Source organism: Lynx rufus, unplaced genomic scaffold (genome assembly GCF_022079265.1).
Source record: "Lynx rufus isolate CCGP_SWC_20201006 ecotype Redwood Valley unplaced genomic scaffold, mLynRuf1.p SCAF_16, whole genome shotgun sequence".
Taxonomy (NCBI): domain Eukaryota; kingdom Metazoa; phylum Chordata; class Mammalia; order Carnivora; family Felidae; genus Lynx; species Lynx rufus.
Window position 1 is genome coordinate 1,884,972 of NW_025814830.1, and position 17,359 is coordinate 1,902,330.

General features: G+C 39.7%; 1 protein-coding gene and 1 pseudogene across 1 annotated transcript in view; both read right to left on the reverse strand.

Moving 5' to 3' along the window:
- LOC124510813 (zinc finger protein 160-like) overlaps window positions 1-17,359 on the reverse strand; it is a 339,108-nt gene that overhangs the window by 252,983 nt on the left and 68,766 nt on the right. The gene's annotated exons all lie outside the window — the stretch shown is intronic.
- On the reverse strand, window positions 10,349-11,263 carry LOC124511636 (vomeronasal type-1 receptor 2-like; annotated as a pseudogene).

The window sequence follows — 17,359 nt, forward strand, 5'->3', positions numbered from 1 at the left end:
TTTTTTACTCAATTACTTGAGGTTTCCTTTTTCTTTTTTTTTTTATTAATGTTTTTTTTTATTATTATTTGTTTTTTAATTTATATCCAAGTTAGCATGTGGTGCAACAATGATTTCAGGAACGGATTCCTTAATGCCCCTTACCCATTTAGCCCATCCTGCCTCCCACAACTTCTCCAGCAACCCTCTGTTTGTTTTATATTTAAGAGTTGATTATTTGAGGATTTGTGAGGCTACATTGTTATTGATGACTTACAACTTCAAGTTTGCAATCCACTGATGTTCTACTTTACACGTGTTTTATTTATCAACCATGGTTTTCACAGAGAAAGGATTGGTTACGTGAAAGGAATGTGAGGCTTAGTCATACCTGTATATCCTGGAAAGGCTAGGATGCTAATTTTAAGATACAGTGTAGTATAAATTTGAGATCATGAGTAGTGACAGGGAATAGATGTAAAAGTATTATCTATATTGCCATGTTTTCTGTGGTCACAGCCTCTCCTCTAGATTGGTTAGTATGATTGGGAGTCTTTGTTGATTAGTACAGGAAACAATTCCTCTATCAGATGATCATGAAACACTGTAGGTGGGGACACTGAGAGAATGTGATTTTCATGTGAGTGATGGCTTACTAGGGGTGGCATATGTGGTAGAGAAAATGGAGGGGGAATGATGGTCTCTCCCTCTTTTGAAAGGTAATGTATAAAATTACTCTTATTTTTGAAAAGTCAAGGTTATAGAGGTCATTTTAATCAGAACCAAGGTAGGGGTTCTTGGGTGGCTCAGTATGTTGAGTGTCTGACTTGATATCAGTTCAGGGTTGTGTCGTTGGGCTCTCTGCTGAGCGTGGAGCCTATGTAAGATTCTCTCTGCCCCTCTCACCTACTTGTGCTGTCTGAAAAAACAAACAAACAAAATGCAAAACTAGTACGCTTGTGAGGATTGAAACTTGGATTTTGATACATTTTGATTTATTGTACCCAATTTCTCAGATAATATCTAAGTACGTAAAATATAGGCTTTTGTGTAACCCTAAATGAATGATGTTTTATTAGCCCATGTGCATCCCACCTCATTGGGCCATTTCATAATGAACACTAATAATACATTCTTGTCCTCTCTAGGTTGAGTGTCATCCATAACATTTTTTTTCCGTGTTAGATTCAAACCTGCAGTTGTAGAAATATATATTCATTCATAAGTTTAATTTGGGAGTTACACACTCCATAGTATATCCCAGATTATTTTTGTGGCTATAATGAAAATAACATAGCAATGCAATTTCAACTCTCACCCTTGACAACCTGCCTTCCCATTCAGAAATATACACCATATGATTATATTTCAGCATGTCTTTTGTACTGAAATAAGACACGTGTTGCACGTTACATTAAGAGAATAGAAAAGTCGTGGGTATATGAAAACTATTAGGAACTAAAAGAATATTTCAGAGGTAAGGATAAAGGTAACAATGTATACTTTGTGCTGGAGTGCTCAGGGAATAATTTGAAAAGAGAAATATTCATGAGTTTACTCTCAAGAATGAACATACTCAATGGGAATCTTTTTTGATAACGAGAAATCTCATTTACCTTCTAAAACATTTTTTGCTCGTTTTCACTTGTGCTTACTCCACTGGAACAGATGGCAGATGTCAAGAATGATGACTCCATTGTCTGAATTGTAAGGAGAATGTTTATTACATAATGATGCTTTCTCGGGAGAGCAGGGTAGGGCTCTCAAGTTCTGAAGATGGGTAGAGAAAGCAGGAAATGGTGACTACATTGTTATGATGCATCCTGTGTGGGGCTGGGGAGATGGTACTCATTGCACTGTGAACTTACAACTATTACCGAGGGAATGGCCTCTTGGGCGTCATTATTAGCTTGCCCTGACCAGATAACAATGGTTTCAGGCAATACCCACATGAGGTCATCTTTGACCAGAACCACTGAAAGTGTATCATGCAAATACCAATGAGGAAGGGCAAGTGGGTGGAGGAAAGCAGCAGAAAATTGCCCGAATGGGAACATATTTACAGTGGATCTGGAATATCCACAATTGGTGTGTGGCTTGGTGAAATGTGATATTAAGTTTCTACTGGAGACATTTAAATTTTGGGACTCCTTGTACTTAGAATTTTTAAAATTTTAACAATAGAACTCCCCAGAGGGCTTAAGAGCATATGTGATAGATCCAAAACCATGACCTGTTTGGAGAATGCACAGACCTATTTCTTTATGGCAGCCTTACCACTATTGAGAGAACACAGCAGTGAGGTGGGGTAATGAATTAGTGGAAAGATGGTAAATACCATTTGTGAAAACTGTCTAGGGAGTTGATCCCAGGACTTGTTAAGATACATACTTTTCCTGTTGTCTACCCTTATACCCAGCCAAGGGTTTATTGCTTCTTCCACTTACGAATGTGTACCAAGTAGTGCCTGGTGGGTCTTTTACGCCTCAGTTATATCTTCAATGTCAGTATCATCAAAAAGTTTTTAACCTGTAATAAGATATTGTACTTGCAAATTGAAAAGTAACAATTGCATATTCCATGTTCTCTTCATGAGTACAAGACCTACTCCCAATTATTCTTAGTTTTCCAATTGAGACCAATCTTGTGTCACCATTGCCGTTTCATTATGTTTCATATCCCAAATTTTATACTAATTCAGATGTGATGAGAATGTGACTGTGCTAAGTTGGCAAACTTTTATGTAAGGAACATACAGTAGATATTTTATTCTTTGTAGGCCATACTGTTTCTGTTACCACTCTTCCAGTATGTCCTTATTGGGTCAAAAGTACCTAAATATGAGTGTGGCTGCATTCCAGTTACACTTCACGTAAAAACAGATGGTAGGCTGTACTTGGCTCATGTTCTGTAGGTGGCAGAGTCCTGATCTACACAAAGGAATTATGAGCACTAGAGTAGTGGGGTGCCTGGGTGGCTCAGTTGGTTAAGCATCCAACTTCAGCTCAGGTCATGATCTCACAGTTTGTGAGTTCAAGCCCCGCATTTGGCTTTGTGCTGACAGCTTAGAGCCTGGAGCCTGCTTCCAATTCTGTGTCTCCCTCTCTGCTCCTCCCCCACTCATGCTCTGTCTCTCTCTCCTTCAAAAATAAAAACATTTTTAAAAAATTAAAAAAAAAGAGCACTAGAAGTAGTAGCTATATGGGTAAATAAAAACTGTCTTTCCTATTTTTAAGCCTCTTTATAGTGGACGGTTTAAGAAACTAACAGTCTAGGGGCACCTGGGTGGCTCAGTTGGTTGAGCGTCCGACTTAGATGCAGGTCATGATTTCAAAGCTCGTGAGTTTGAGCCCCGCATCGGGCTCTGTGCTGACAGCTTGGAGCCTGGAGCCTGCTTCAGATTCTGTCTCCCTCTCTCTCTGCCCTTCCTCTGCTCACTGTCTATCTCTCAAAAATAAATAAATGTGAAAAAAGAAAAGAAGCTAACAGTCTAGTATATATGTGTATAGTATATGTAAAAGTAATCTATACTAATGGTAGCATGGGGCAGGAGTGGAGAAATGGAAGTCCTTGTAGAAAGGAAAGGTCGGGTGCTCCATATGAAGAAGTATAAACTCACATGAAGGTATAATGTGGTCAGCTGTATAGGATAACTCCTAAAGCAAACACATAAAAAATAGTTATCGCTAACACCAGTAAACAAAGAAACAAACAAAAAGTATTTAAAGCAAAATTATCTATAAAAATTCAGGTATTTCATGGGCACCTGGGTGGCTCAGCCCATTAAGGGTCTGACTTCATTCAGGTGATGATCTCACGGCTAATGAGTTTTAGGCCCTGCATCTAGCTCTGTGCTGACAGCTCAGAGCCTGGAGCTTGCTTCAGATTCTGTTTCCATCTCTCTGCCCTTCCCTCACTCAAGCACAGTATTTCTCTCTCTCTCTCTCTCTCTCTCTCTCTCTCTCTCTCTCTCTCTCTCTCTCTCTCTCTCTCAAAAAGAAACATTAACAAAAATTCAAAAATAATATTCATATATTTCAAAGAAGACAGAAAAAGAACAAAGGAGACGTTACAAAAGCAATAGCAAGATAATTTATATATTAATATCTGTAAAACAGACTTAAGGCCCTGTTGTAAAGCAAACATTGCCACTGATTTTTTTTAGTTTTATTTATTTTAAGACAGAGAGAGAGGGAGAGAGGGAATCTGAAGCAGGCTGTATGCTGTCAGTGTAGGCCCAACATGGGGCTGAATCTTAAGAGCCATGAGATCATCACCTGAGCTGAAATCAAGAGTCTTGCACCTAACCATGTGAGCCACCCAGTGGACCCCATGAATTGAATTTTTAAAAGACACGCAGCAAAATATTTCTTACAAGAAATTCACTTCAAAAATTAAGGACACAAAGTAAATCATGGAAAAAAGATAAACATAAATGGTATTAACAATAGAGTAGCTATATCAGATTAAAGTTAATTAAAGAGCAAATTCTATGACCAGGGATAATGAAATCTATTTCATAGTCATAAAGGGATACATTCCCCAGAATGACATGAGAATCCTAAACCATACACGTGGCAACAGAACTTCAAAACCCCTGAGAAAATGGACAGGAATGCAATGACAGACCAATCAACAGTGACAGAGATCTCCATGTCCCTTCTCTCCATAATAGAACAAGTAGATAAAATCAGTACCTCAGCGACTGTAACATGACTATCGAGGAAACTGCCCCAAATGACATTTACACAGCTGTGAGATAAAAGAAAAATTATGTATTGTTCTCTGCCCCTGGCTCCTGCACAGAACTCCTAATGTCCTTGTATTTCCTAAGTGACGAGGGTAACAGCAGCATCTTTTGTTATTATGAGGCTTCTCCTGTGTGGGCTCTTTGGGTGGGGCTGTTCACCGAAAGGATGGTGATTTTGAACCTTATCCCCTCATCCTCCAGAGAGAGGACAGGGGCTGGAAATGGAGTTAATGACTGGTCATGAGTATATGAGGAAGTCTCCTCAAAAGCCCAATGGCTGGAGATTCAGAGAGATTTCAGGCTGGCGAACACCGCCCCTCCAGGAGGTGACACACCCCAACTCCATGGGGACAGAAGCTTCTGCACTGAGGACCTTCCCAGACCTCATCCCGTGTGTCTCTTCATCTGACTGTCCATCCGTATCCTGTATCATAGCCTGTAATAAACTGGTAAATGTGTTTCACCGAGTTCTGTGAGGGGCTCTAGCAGGCTAGTCAAAGACAATGAGGGGGTTGTTGGCACCTCTGATCTAGACCAGTTTGCAGAAGCACATGCATCAGCCTGGACTTACACCTGGTGGCTGGAGTGTGTGGAGGGGCATCCAGGGAGAGGGTGTCACAGTTGAGGTGAATGGTAGGAAATCAGCTGGTGTCGGAGACTGCTTGTTGGTGGGGGAAACCCTCCACGTATTTGTGACCGGAAGTGTCAGAAGTGAAGTCTTCTGTGTGAGATTTTTTCCCTACACAGGAGAAATACTGATTTTTTTCATTCATAAGAACGCTCCACCTAACCAGGGAATTAAACACAATCTTTAAAAGTGCACACAGTACTTTACCAAGAGAAACCATATTCTGGGCCATCAAACTAGTCTCGCTAAATTTTAAAAGAATTCACATCACACAAAATATGTGTATGACCACCATGGAATTATGATAGAAATCACTAATAGAAAAGCCTCTGGAAAATCCACAAATACTTGGAAAACAATGACCTCCTTGTGACTAACCCTGGGACAAAGAAGACGTAGAGAAAGAAATGAGAATGTAGCCTGAAGTGAATGAAAATGAAATCAGAACATTCATAATTTGCCACCACAGCAGGAGAAACTAAAGACCACGTCCTTGGAAAAGGGCTAGCCACAGAACACCTAAGCCAAAGACTCTTCCTGTTTGTTTGTTTGTTTGTTTGTTTGCTTTGGGTGTTTGACCAAGGAGTGTGAACTTCTCCTAAGTGATCTTATGCAGTTCTGAGGCTTAGGTGAAGCAGGACAGTGAAGAAGGCAAGGTTCTTGAGGTTATTTATAAATATTTGATTATGATAAACCAGTTGAAAATGTTGTAACTGAAAACACATAGTCCACTGAGGGTAGTTGGATTGTAAAGGGTAATATATTTCTGGATGCATTAAAATGAATGGGGGCACCTGGGTGGCAGAGTCGGTTGAACAGAGCGTGGAGCTCCCTTAAATTTCTCTCTCCCTCTCTCTGTCTCTGCCCCTACCCCACGCATGCATGAGCTCTCTCATGAAATAAATAAAGTTACAAAATTGAAACAAAATTAAAAATAAATGGATATTTTAATGGAAGTAGAGAATATAAAATGGCAGATATGAGGGTAGTAATATAGGGAGGGAGTAAGTGAAAACATGATTTCAAAGGTGGTACAATTACTGGAGACAATGACTTTGGGTAGTTAAGATGGGTAAGGAGGAAAGAAAAGGTCACAAAGTACCAGTCAGCTTTCTAGAAGGGTTTTCTATGGTAGCAAATATCCCTGAATTCTCTTGGGTTCATCAGAACAAGCATTTATTTCTTCCTCATATCACTTCTATCATTAGTCACCTCTTGCTTGGTTCTGTCATTTGAGTCTGGGATTCAGGATAGAACTTCAGTCTATGTGGTTATAACTATTCTTGCGCCAGAGAGAAGAGAAGGAGCAAACAAAGCTTTGAAAGCTTCTGTTTACACTTAAAATATGCCATTCTACTCACACCGCATTAGTCAAGGTGGCTATAAATTGGGAAGGACGTGTAGTCCCCTCAAAAAGAAGAAGGGTTGCCTAAGTCATGTGGCCAAGCTTGATATCAAAGAGCAGAGACATATAATCTCACAAGAGGGTGATAATTAATTGGAAATATTACAATGTACGATAGTACAACTTCTATCAGGAATCATTTATCCCTTCTTTGTATTTCACACAAAATACACTTAGGTTTGTCCCGAAAGAAAAAATTTCTACCCAAACATGACTACAGTCACATGGGAGGGTCTTGCAACGGTCTCGTGAGATTCCTCTCGGTTGAGAGCCTGACGTGGAGTCCTCAGTCCTAACACATTATGGTGGAACAGAAAAAAAACTCAATAAACCCTCCTATTCAGAAAAGAAAAGGAAAGGAGGGACCCAGCAGTCTCTGGTCCACAGCAAACAGGGAGGGGCAGGAATGAGGAAGGATCTTTTCTTAGGTTCCTACTTTTCCCCTGAGAATAGCTTTCCAGTCCTTTGTGTTTCACCGTTCTTGACTTCATGTAGTTACATCTGCTAAAGTGTCAGAAACCCTGTCTTCCTTGCACAACCAGCCGTCTTCCCCAGTGACCTCCTTGCCATCATAATGTACATCACCAAACATTACTGCATGATCACAGTTTCCTTCTCGTGCAAACTTGGCGCATCGTGGACAGCACAATATTTTTAAATAGCACTTTATGTGATACCAAACAGCTACATCTATTAGCTACACCCACCATATTTAGCTAGACACGCCATGCTCTTCGTATATATTTCAGGGTCATTGAGCCTCTCGGGCCCCTCTGATAGAGCCACACCTGTGCTTTCCGTTCACTAAGCCACGCTGTCCAAGAGAAGCAATCCCACAGGACCTACTGTAGTCAACGGCAGGGAACTTCATAGGGCATTAATTAGGGCCATGTCTTTCATGTAGACTTTGCCATGATTTTGAATTTTAACTTGCGCTTGACCTCAAAGGATTTATTAATGGTCAATTTTACCCACTAGAGATGAGGCACAGTTACGTCCTTAAATCCTACTTGCAAATCAGGTCATTCACTTCTGACATCAGGTCTTTCTTGGAATACTGTGTTAAATGCAGCTGAGAACAAAGTGGCATGGTAGTATCTTTTGCTTTCCTGATCTCCATATTCGTGGAATTGATATACAGGGGGGATAATCATCCCCCACCTCGGGAACATTTGCAAAGTTCTGGGGACATTTTTAATGTCATCATTGCAGTGGTTCTACTGTTATCTAGTGGGTACAGGCCAGCGAGGCTGCTAAATATCCCACAATGCACAGTACAGCTTCATACATGAAAGAGTTATCCGAGCCCCAATGTCTACAGAATAGTATAACTTATACCATGTAAACCTCACTCAAAAGAAAGCAGGAATGTCTATATTAATACCAGATAGAACAAATTTCAGAGAAAACAAAATTACTGAGGATAGAGGGGGAAATTACATGATTGACGGGTCAAACAAGGTGACTGTGCAATGCTGAATGTATATCCACCAAAGAATAGCTGCAAAATATGTTAACCATGAAATGATAGAACTGAAAGGAGAAACAGACAAATTGACAATTACAGCTCGAGACTTCTCTCAATGATTGATAGAATAATGACAGAAAGTCAGCAGGACACTGGTGAACACTATAACACCATCAAGTCACATGATCTCATCAACATTTTTATAACACCACCCAAACACTGGAGATTACACATTTGTTTTTCCCCTCAAGAACATATGTCAAGACAGTTCTGCTGGGTCCTAAGGCACCCTTCAACAAATTCAAAAGAACAGAATCCTAGAGTGTGTTCACTGCCCACAATGGAATCCAAATCCAAAAAGAAAACAAAACAAAAAAATTAACTGGAAAATCTCCAAACATTTGGAAACTAAACAAAATACTTTCAAATACCCCACAGTTCAAAGTGGAAGACTCAAGTGAAATATACAGGCTGAAAGAAAATGAAAATACAACCTGCCATTTCTGTGAGGTTCAACTAAAGCAGTACTGAGAAGGAAACTGATAGGACTCAATGTACTAGAAAAGAGGGAAAATATCCAAGGATAATCTTAGTTGCAGTAAGAAATCAGAAGGAAAAAAAAGAAACACAACCGAAGCAGAAAGAAGGAAATCATAAAGGCAAGAGCAAAAATAAGTAAAACTGAACACAGGAAAACAGTAGAGACAATAAAGCAAAGAGATGGTTCACTGAAAAAAATAATGTTCATGATTCACTAGCAAAACTACCAAATGATATAAGAGAAAACACAAATTCCTCCTAACAAATTAAAAAGGGAATATTACTCCAGAACCTGGAGACATCAAAAGGGTAGTAAGGGATTAATACAAAACTCTACACAGATATACTTGAAAATTTAGGTGAAATAGATCAGTTCTTCTAAAGGTACACCTTACCACAAGTCACCCATGTGAAAGAAATGATAGGAATGCTTTGAATTGCAGAATAAGGTTGTAATCTTGAAATTCGCTCCCAAAAAAGAGACCTGCAGATACATAGAGTGAGTGTTGAGAGTTTAGCTAATACTGGTGCCTCATGATCCATTCTGTGTGGCCAGGTGGTCTGTAGGGACCTTGAACTGATACTACCCTTTCCCTTTAGCACATACCCTAATAAGAGCCCACGAAGTCAGAAGCAAACTACCTTTTCTTTCAAAGGTGTCCATATTGCCTTGGTGGTGATTTCAAAAGCAATACTACTCCTTTTGAAACAAACTACATCGTGTACTCCAGCTTCAAATTGCTACTCACCTCCTGCACCAAGCTTGATGAAAGGGCCCTCCATAACCTCTTGTGTCCTCAAGTTTGAAAAGCAGAAGTCCATCTTGAAATCTCTTTCTCCCCAACCATGCCAACTACCATCAAGATTTAATACAGAACAGTCTGCCTTCTAAACATCTCAAAAGTACATTCAGTCTTTTCCCACATACCCAATGTTTACTGACTGCCTCTCACCTGCACCCTTTCTAACATTCACCTGACACCTCTTCCTATGTTCCTCTTTGTCCCCCACAATTTACTCTTCAAATGTTGAGCAGAAAACATTTCCATGCACTCATCTTGCTCCATAAGCATTACCATATTTCAAATGTCCCCAGTTTCCCTTAGGATATAAAGCACACTATTCACGACATAGCCTCCAAAGCCAGCAGTAAGTAAACCTGGTTTTCCCTCCGCCTTCACACCAGGCCATTTGTATCACAAATCAGGATTCACAATTCCAATCTTGTGAATCTTGGTACATCTTGGGAAATTTTATTATCTCAATTTGAAAGTTACACATTCAAAGATATATCCAGTATGTTCACATTATTTCAGGACTGTTTTGTAGAATCTTAACTTCTCCACTGTTACCATTAATAAAAATAGAAACTATATAACTACACACATATTAATTACAGATGATTTCATGTATCATGATCTTTACTATTTCCTATTAGGCTGGTGTCTGTGTGTCTCGTTCACCCCTCTCCTGCAATGAAACTGGTTCATTATTGGTCTTCACATTCTTTGAGGTTTCAGTGCATCCCTGACTGAACAGGTGGAAGACAATTCATATATCCCTGATGAGATGAGGGAATTATATATTTCTTCCACAGGAGACACAATACAGCCTGAATATGCTGGGGTCATGGTTCATGAGAACAAAAGAGCTAATACTTGGAAAACATGCAATGATTAGTACAGCGACATTCACCAGCCACCAACTAGAATTATCAAAGAGAGGCAAGTAAACATAAATAATGGAAGAAATGGCATTAAACGATACAATGGTGGTCACCAAAACAAGGATGCTTTGGGTGGCTCTGGTCTCAGGGGAGGTCTGGGGGACAGATTGTTCCTATGGATGCATTGGACCCTCTGCTTGTGACTGTGAAAGAGAAAAACCATGGAGCTGCTGGCCAACGTCATGTGTCAAACACAAAATGTCAAGGAAAGATGTCATTGCTGCCTATAATGAGCCTGTGATCTTGTCTCTACACTGTGAAGCACAACAATATCCCAAACACTTTTTTGGTAATAGTTTTATTGTTCCATTTACAGTCATATAAATGGGAAAAAAACTTATTTGCTAGCATGTGGAACACCCTGCACGGGATACTTGAGGGGCCAATGTACTTTAGAGCTTTCACTTTAAGCTCTGCCCACCTGGAGTTCCCAGGGCTGATCGTGGTGGCCTGGAAGACAGTCAAGGGCAGGTGGAACAAAGGGACATACCTCTGGCCATTCCGTGAACATATAAAAGAACGTAGCGTCCATAATAAATGGTGAAATGTTTCAGCCCTAGCGCTGCCATCGTCTCTGGGATTCCTCTAGAGAGAATGGGCAAGGAGTTGGCTACACTCAGGTGCCTGAGAACCAACTTAGTGGATCTCGGCTTGCATCCCCTGAAGCAAAGGGACATCTAATGATAGAAGAGTGAGAAACTGCCCAGGATTCCAATGACTATGTGGAATAGGAAGATCACTACTATATTCAAATCCACCGAGGCCATTCTGTCATTTTCCAGAACTCACACATAGAGGGTTCTGCATGAACATAATGAGTTTTGGGCTACACTTTCATGGAAAATAAAATCTTTACCTACCTCTCCCTTTCCCTGAGAATGAACATCTAAACTCTATTGTCTTTTGTTAAGAGATGTCCAAAGTTACATGTGTGTCTTTTTATAGCACTTACAATGTGTGGGTCACTGTTATTACTGCTTTCCCTATTGCAACTTATATAATATTCACAACCCTATGAGTTAGGAACTAACATTACTCTCATTCTATAGACGAGGAGAATTTAACCATGGGAAGTTAAGGGACTCATGTAAATAGCAGAGGAATCACGATTTGAACCTTGGTTGCCTAGTTGCAGTGACATGAATGTTTGCTACGGTACTATACTATGCCAGGAACCTCGTTATGGATACACACACACACACACCCCTTCTCATATTTTAAATTTATTTTACTTACTAAACCTGGTTTGATCATTTCCCACTTTCGTTTAAGTATTCTTTATAACCAATATAGCTATGGAGTGAAGATTCAAAGGTATTAATAAATTATTCATGCACTGAGTAATTTTATTGAGCCAATCTGATTTATTTAATGTAGACAACTGTTAGGATGGCAGCTGAACTCATTTCATTTTTTGCCTGGACCAAAAGGACAATGGCATCCGTAACAGAAATTATGGGGCAGAACTGCACTGTGTGCTAACGTATGGGACGTGAAACATCACATAGTGATAAAGCATATTAGGGCAGAAAATAAATTAATCCTATTTAAAGATCTATCACTGCATGTTTGCTATTTTAGAACAAACTGAATCTGGAGCCAATATTTGATTTGGAAAAGCTATTAAAATACAATGCAAACATGCAAAATGGAATTTGAAGACTTCAACTCTTGGGATCTTGAAAAGCAAGAGAGGTGAGTTAGTGAATTGGAAATACTGTGGAAATGATTTTAAACCAGAAGAAATATAGCTTAAAATTGTCTTTTTTTCTTGATGAGATATTTTTAAATAAATTTATTATTTAAATATTAAAATATAAAAACAAAGTCCTTAATTTTTTGCTCTTTAAATCCCTCTGTGGTGACATTAGGTTTTTCTTAAAGTATCTTTCCTAATTTCAGGAAAGAAAATTGTCTTGCAGATCAATAGTCCACAGAGATTTTCAGGAGAGACCACTGTCTCCATTAAGCACACAAAACTCAAGTTATAGAAGAATAATTTTCAGCACTTCCCATTCAGTCACACTGTTTCTGCTGAGAATCAGGTATTTCAATTAGTTCCATCATATTCATTATCACATGCACATGCCTTCACAGGGCTCACAATATTGCTCCTGAAAATATCTCTGTGACTCTTGCTCATGGGATTGAATAGCAGATAAGTTCCTAAAGTATAATCTTTTTTTTTTTTTTTTTTAAGTAGACTGTTCATGCCCAGTGCGGGGCTTGAACTCATGACCCTGAGATCTAGACCTGAGCTGGGATCGAGAGTTGGAAGCTTGACTGAGCCACCCAGGCGCCCCCTGAAATTATAATCTTGAAGTATCTTAAGATTCAGACTCTGAGCGCACTTGGATCAAACATGAAGAACCCTGTCAATGAAGATTTTGTTAAATTATGTTAGCAGCAGTCATGCACTGATTGAGCAGTCTCTCTCACAAGCTCATCCTGTGCCGGAAGATTCTTTTCCCAGACATGCTCACCTACCCAGATTCCTGCTGCATCTCCCAACCTTAGAGACCGTGCTCTCACCCTAAACTAGAAGTTTCTCACAGACTCCTTCCTGCTGCCAGGACTGGAGGCTGGGTGTAAAGTGGCAGGCAAAGTATGTGTGGGAGGGAGGAAGCCAAACCCTGAGATACAGGTTAGTGATTCTGAGACCTCACCTCCCCAAAGAATTGCCGTCATCATGTCAGCTGTAGTGACAATGATAATTTAACACTTGGGGAACTGAGAACGGTTCTGAAAAACTCTTTAATTACCAGGGTCTGTTAGAAGTTTCTAGTGAGCGTATCCAAAGGGATCGTTGGAGTGTTTGAGAGCGACTCTTCCTTTTCCATTATTCCTGCAAGCAGACAGGGTGTCCCATGGAAGGAGGAAATGCTGAGGTCTGAGCCATGAAAGACCAGCCGAGAAGCCCACGTGCCTCATTGGATTTTGTGCTTCCCTGAGAATTTCTTTTACCCCAGTCTAATTCTTTGTTACTCCTCACACCCAAGTACCACCACCATTTAAAACTTATGGGCAGAGAGAAAGAATCCTACAAATGACTCAAGAAGGATTTTTCTATTTAAAAATTCTTCAATATCTGCAGTACATTTTAAATCTTCAATAAATGCAAATAAAGAACATGATGTCAATACGTGAGATTTAAAAATATTTGTCCCACTTCCCCAACTCAAAACAAATTAACTAGAAAGCCTATATAAAAATGGACATTTTGGGGCGCCTGGGTGGCGCAGTCGGTTAAGCGTCCGACTTCAGCCAGGTCACGATCTCGCGGTCCGTGAGTTCGAGCCCCGCGTCGGGCTCTGGGCTGACGGCTCAGAGCCTGGAGCCTGTTTCCGATTCTGTGTCTCCCTCTCTCTCTGCCCCTCCCCCGTTCATGCTCTGTCTCTCTCTGTCCCCAAAATAAATAAACGTTGAAAAAAAAAATAAAATAAAAAAATGGACATTTTTTAGGACTATACATTTAAAAATAATTTTTTAATGCTTATTTATTTTTGAGAGAGAAACAGAGTGTGAGCAGGGAGCAGGCAGAGAGAGAGGGAGACACAGAATCCAAAGTAGGCTCCAGGCTCTGAGTTGTCAGCACAGACATGGGGCTGTTTGTGGCTCGAGCCCACAAATCATGAGATCATGACCCGAGCTGAAGTGGGTCGCTAAACGGACTCAGCCACTCAGGCGCCCCTCTAGGACGATACATTTTATCAAAATTGATTTCAGTAAGATAAAGAGTCCAAACAGACTAATATTCATAGAGAAAAGGAAGACATTTATCAGAGGCCCTCACAAATAAAAGCACCCAGATTCTTCCATTCTTTTAAATAGCAGATAAGCTAATGCTACTTACTCAATTCAACAGCATCAGAGAAGAAATAAAATTTCCAAATTATCTTTTTATGTCAAATAAAATTCTGATACTAAAACATCCTAAAGTTGGTACCAAAAAGATCTGTTGCCACAGAAAGATCTCACGTCTGCTTGGATGTGGTACCATGTAAAATAAATATAGGCAAAACCCCTGAAAATAATCTAAAAATATGATGACCAAGTGAAATTTATGTCTGGAATTCAAGAATGATTCACTATTAGGAAATTCATTAATATAAGTTCATCGTATTTGTGAAGATAAATCAAGAAACTTACTCATAGTTACAAAAATGTTATTTGGAAGAATTCAACATGGAAGAATGTGGAATCAAAATACTCAAAATTAGGAATTTCTTTAGGATCTTTCCAACTTGGCAAAACGAAGTCCTGTTCTTGCTCTTAGGGAAGCCCTAGAGATAGTCCACTAAGGCCAGAAAAACCACAGTAAAAAAAGTACATGATCACCCATTGTATTCATTTATCATTATATTAGAGGTTTAGCTAGGGCAATTGATGTATGAGTGTATTTATATTTTTATTATTTATTATTATTTTTAAATATAGGTTATTGTCAAATTTGGCTAACATACAGTGTGTAAAGTGTGCTCTTGGCTTTTGGGGTAGATTCCCCTGGTTCATTGCTTACATATAACACCCAGTGCTCATCCCAGCAAATGCCCTTCTCAATGCCCATCACCCATTTTACCCTCCCCCCATTCCCTCAGTTTGTTCTCTGTATTTAAGAGTCTTTTATGGTTTGCTTCCCTCCCCCTCTGTTTGTAACTATTATTTTTCCCCTTCTCTTCCCCCATGGTCTTCTGTTAAGTCTCTCAAGATCCACACATGAGTGAAAACATACGCTATCTGTCTTTCTCTGACTGACTTATTTCACTCAACATAATACCTTCCAGTTCCATCCACGTTGCTGCAAATGGCAGGATTTCATTCTTTCTCATTGCCAAGTAGTATTCCATTGTATATATAAACCACATCTTCTGTATCCATTCATCAGTTGATGGACATTTAGGCTCTTTCCATAATTTTAGCCAGGGCAATTTAAAATGGCAGAGGAATTAGAAACCAAGATGTAGAACTATGTTTGCAGATGATACAAGCATACCTCTAGAAACACAATAGAAAATTCACTATGAGAAATAATTCAGTAAGATAATAGGATATAATACTGATACGCAAAAACAATAGGCTTTTTGTACATAGGCTATTTTTTTGAAGATTTTATTTTTAAGTAATCTCTACACCCAACATGGGGCTTAATCTCACGATTCTGTGATCAAGAGTTGCAAGCTCCACCGCCTGAGCCACCCAGGCGCCCCTGTACATAGAATATTTTTATACAATGACCTATGTATGCCAAATAATCATTTACAAGTTATAGTAGCAGGGCCTGCAATTACAAAAGTGTAGTGTAAAATGGGGTCGCATGGGTAGCTCAGTTGGTTGAGCATCCGACTTCAGCTCAGGTCGTGGTTTCAAGATTCCTGGGTTCAAGCCCCGAGGGGGGCTCTGCTGACAGCTCAGAGCCCAGAGCCTGCTTTGGATTCTGTGTTCCCTCTCTCTCTCTGCCCCTCCCCCACTTGTGTGCACTCTCTCAAAAATAAATAAACGTTTAATGAAAAAATGTAACATAAAATGAAATAGGGACACGTGGGCGGCTCAGTCAGTTGAGCGCCTGACTCTTGATTTCAGCTCAGGTAGTGATCCCAGGGTTGTGGGATCCTGCCTTGCTGAGCATGGAGCTTGCTTGGAATTCTCTCTCTTTCTCTGTCTGCCCCTCTCCCCTGCCTTTGCTCTCTCTCTAAATAAATAAATAGCTTTAAAATACGAAATTAACTAGGAATGAATCTAACAAAAATGTGTAAAACCTATATGGGGGAACCAATAAAACATTCCTGTAATATATGAAAGTAGAAATAAATGAATGTAAATTTACATCATGTTCTTGGGTAGAAAAACTCAATATTATAAAAAGATGAGTTCTTCATCTAATTTATGAGTTTAATTCGATCCTGACATAGATACCCTCAGTTAGTTTTTTGAACTAGCAATGTTACTGCAAAGATCTTACAGAATAAAGAACAAATAAGAATAGCCACAAAAACTGTAAAGAAAAGAACACCAAAATGAGTATCGTTATTTTTATATGTTTATTTATGAGCAGACTATTACATCAGTGACGTTAAAAATTCACAAGTATGCCAAAGTGCATAAGAAAACTTAATAACCAGCAAAAACTGTAGTAGGGATAACATCATTAATGCTTGGTATTTGGGAAATGAGAATTCCAATCAAAATGATAATAAATGGTCTTATTCTTCACATCCTACAGCGGGGTAAAGGTCAAAAGAGAAGTCTATATGGTAAAAAATAATTAAAAATGGTCAAATTCCTTCCTAAGACCTGCTTCTCAAGCACCTGTCTGTGCCCAACCTCTGGTTAATTGTCTTTTTAAAAAATTTTTTTAAATGTTTTTATTTTTTTTTTGAGACAGAGAGGGACAGACATGAGCAGGGGAGGGGCAGAGAGAGAGGGAGACACAGAATCCAAAGAAGGCTCCAGGCTCTGAGCTGTCAGCAGAGCCCGATGCAGGGCTTGAAGTCATGGAGTGGGAGATCATGACCTGAAGTGAAGGAGGGGCTCGAATTCACAGAGTGGGTGATCATGACCTGAGGTGAAGTCGGACGCCCAACCAACTGAGCCACCCAGGCGCTCCTGGTTCATCATCTTTAAAGAAGTCCCTCAGCAACAGATTTGGGTTGAAAAACGTCCTCAATGAGTTTTGATGCACATTGTTTGTATGTTCAGAGTTGCCAGTGGTGTATCTATTGGTTCCACCTGCTTCTTGAGTGTCTTCCAGAACATCACGATGGTCCCAGAAACTCCAAGATGTTAGAACTTAAAAGCTCTACGCGCCTAACAATCAGCGGCTGGATCCTAACTGTGGGGGTAAATACCACTTTCTCTCTTCTTGT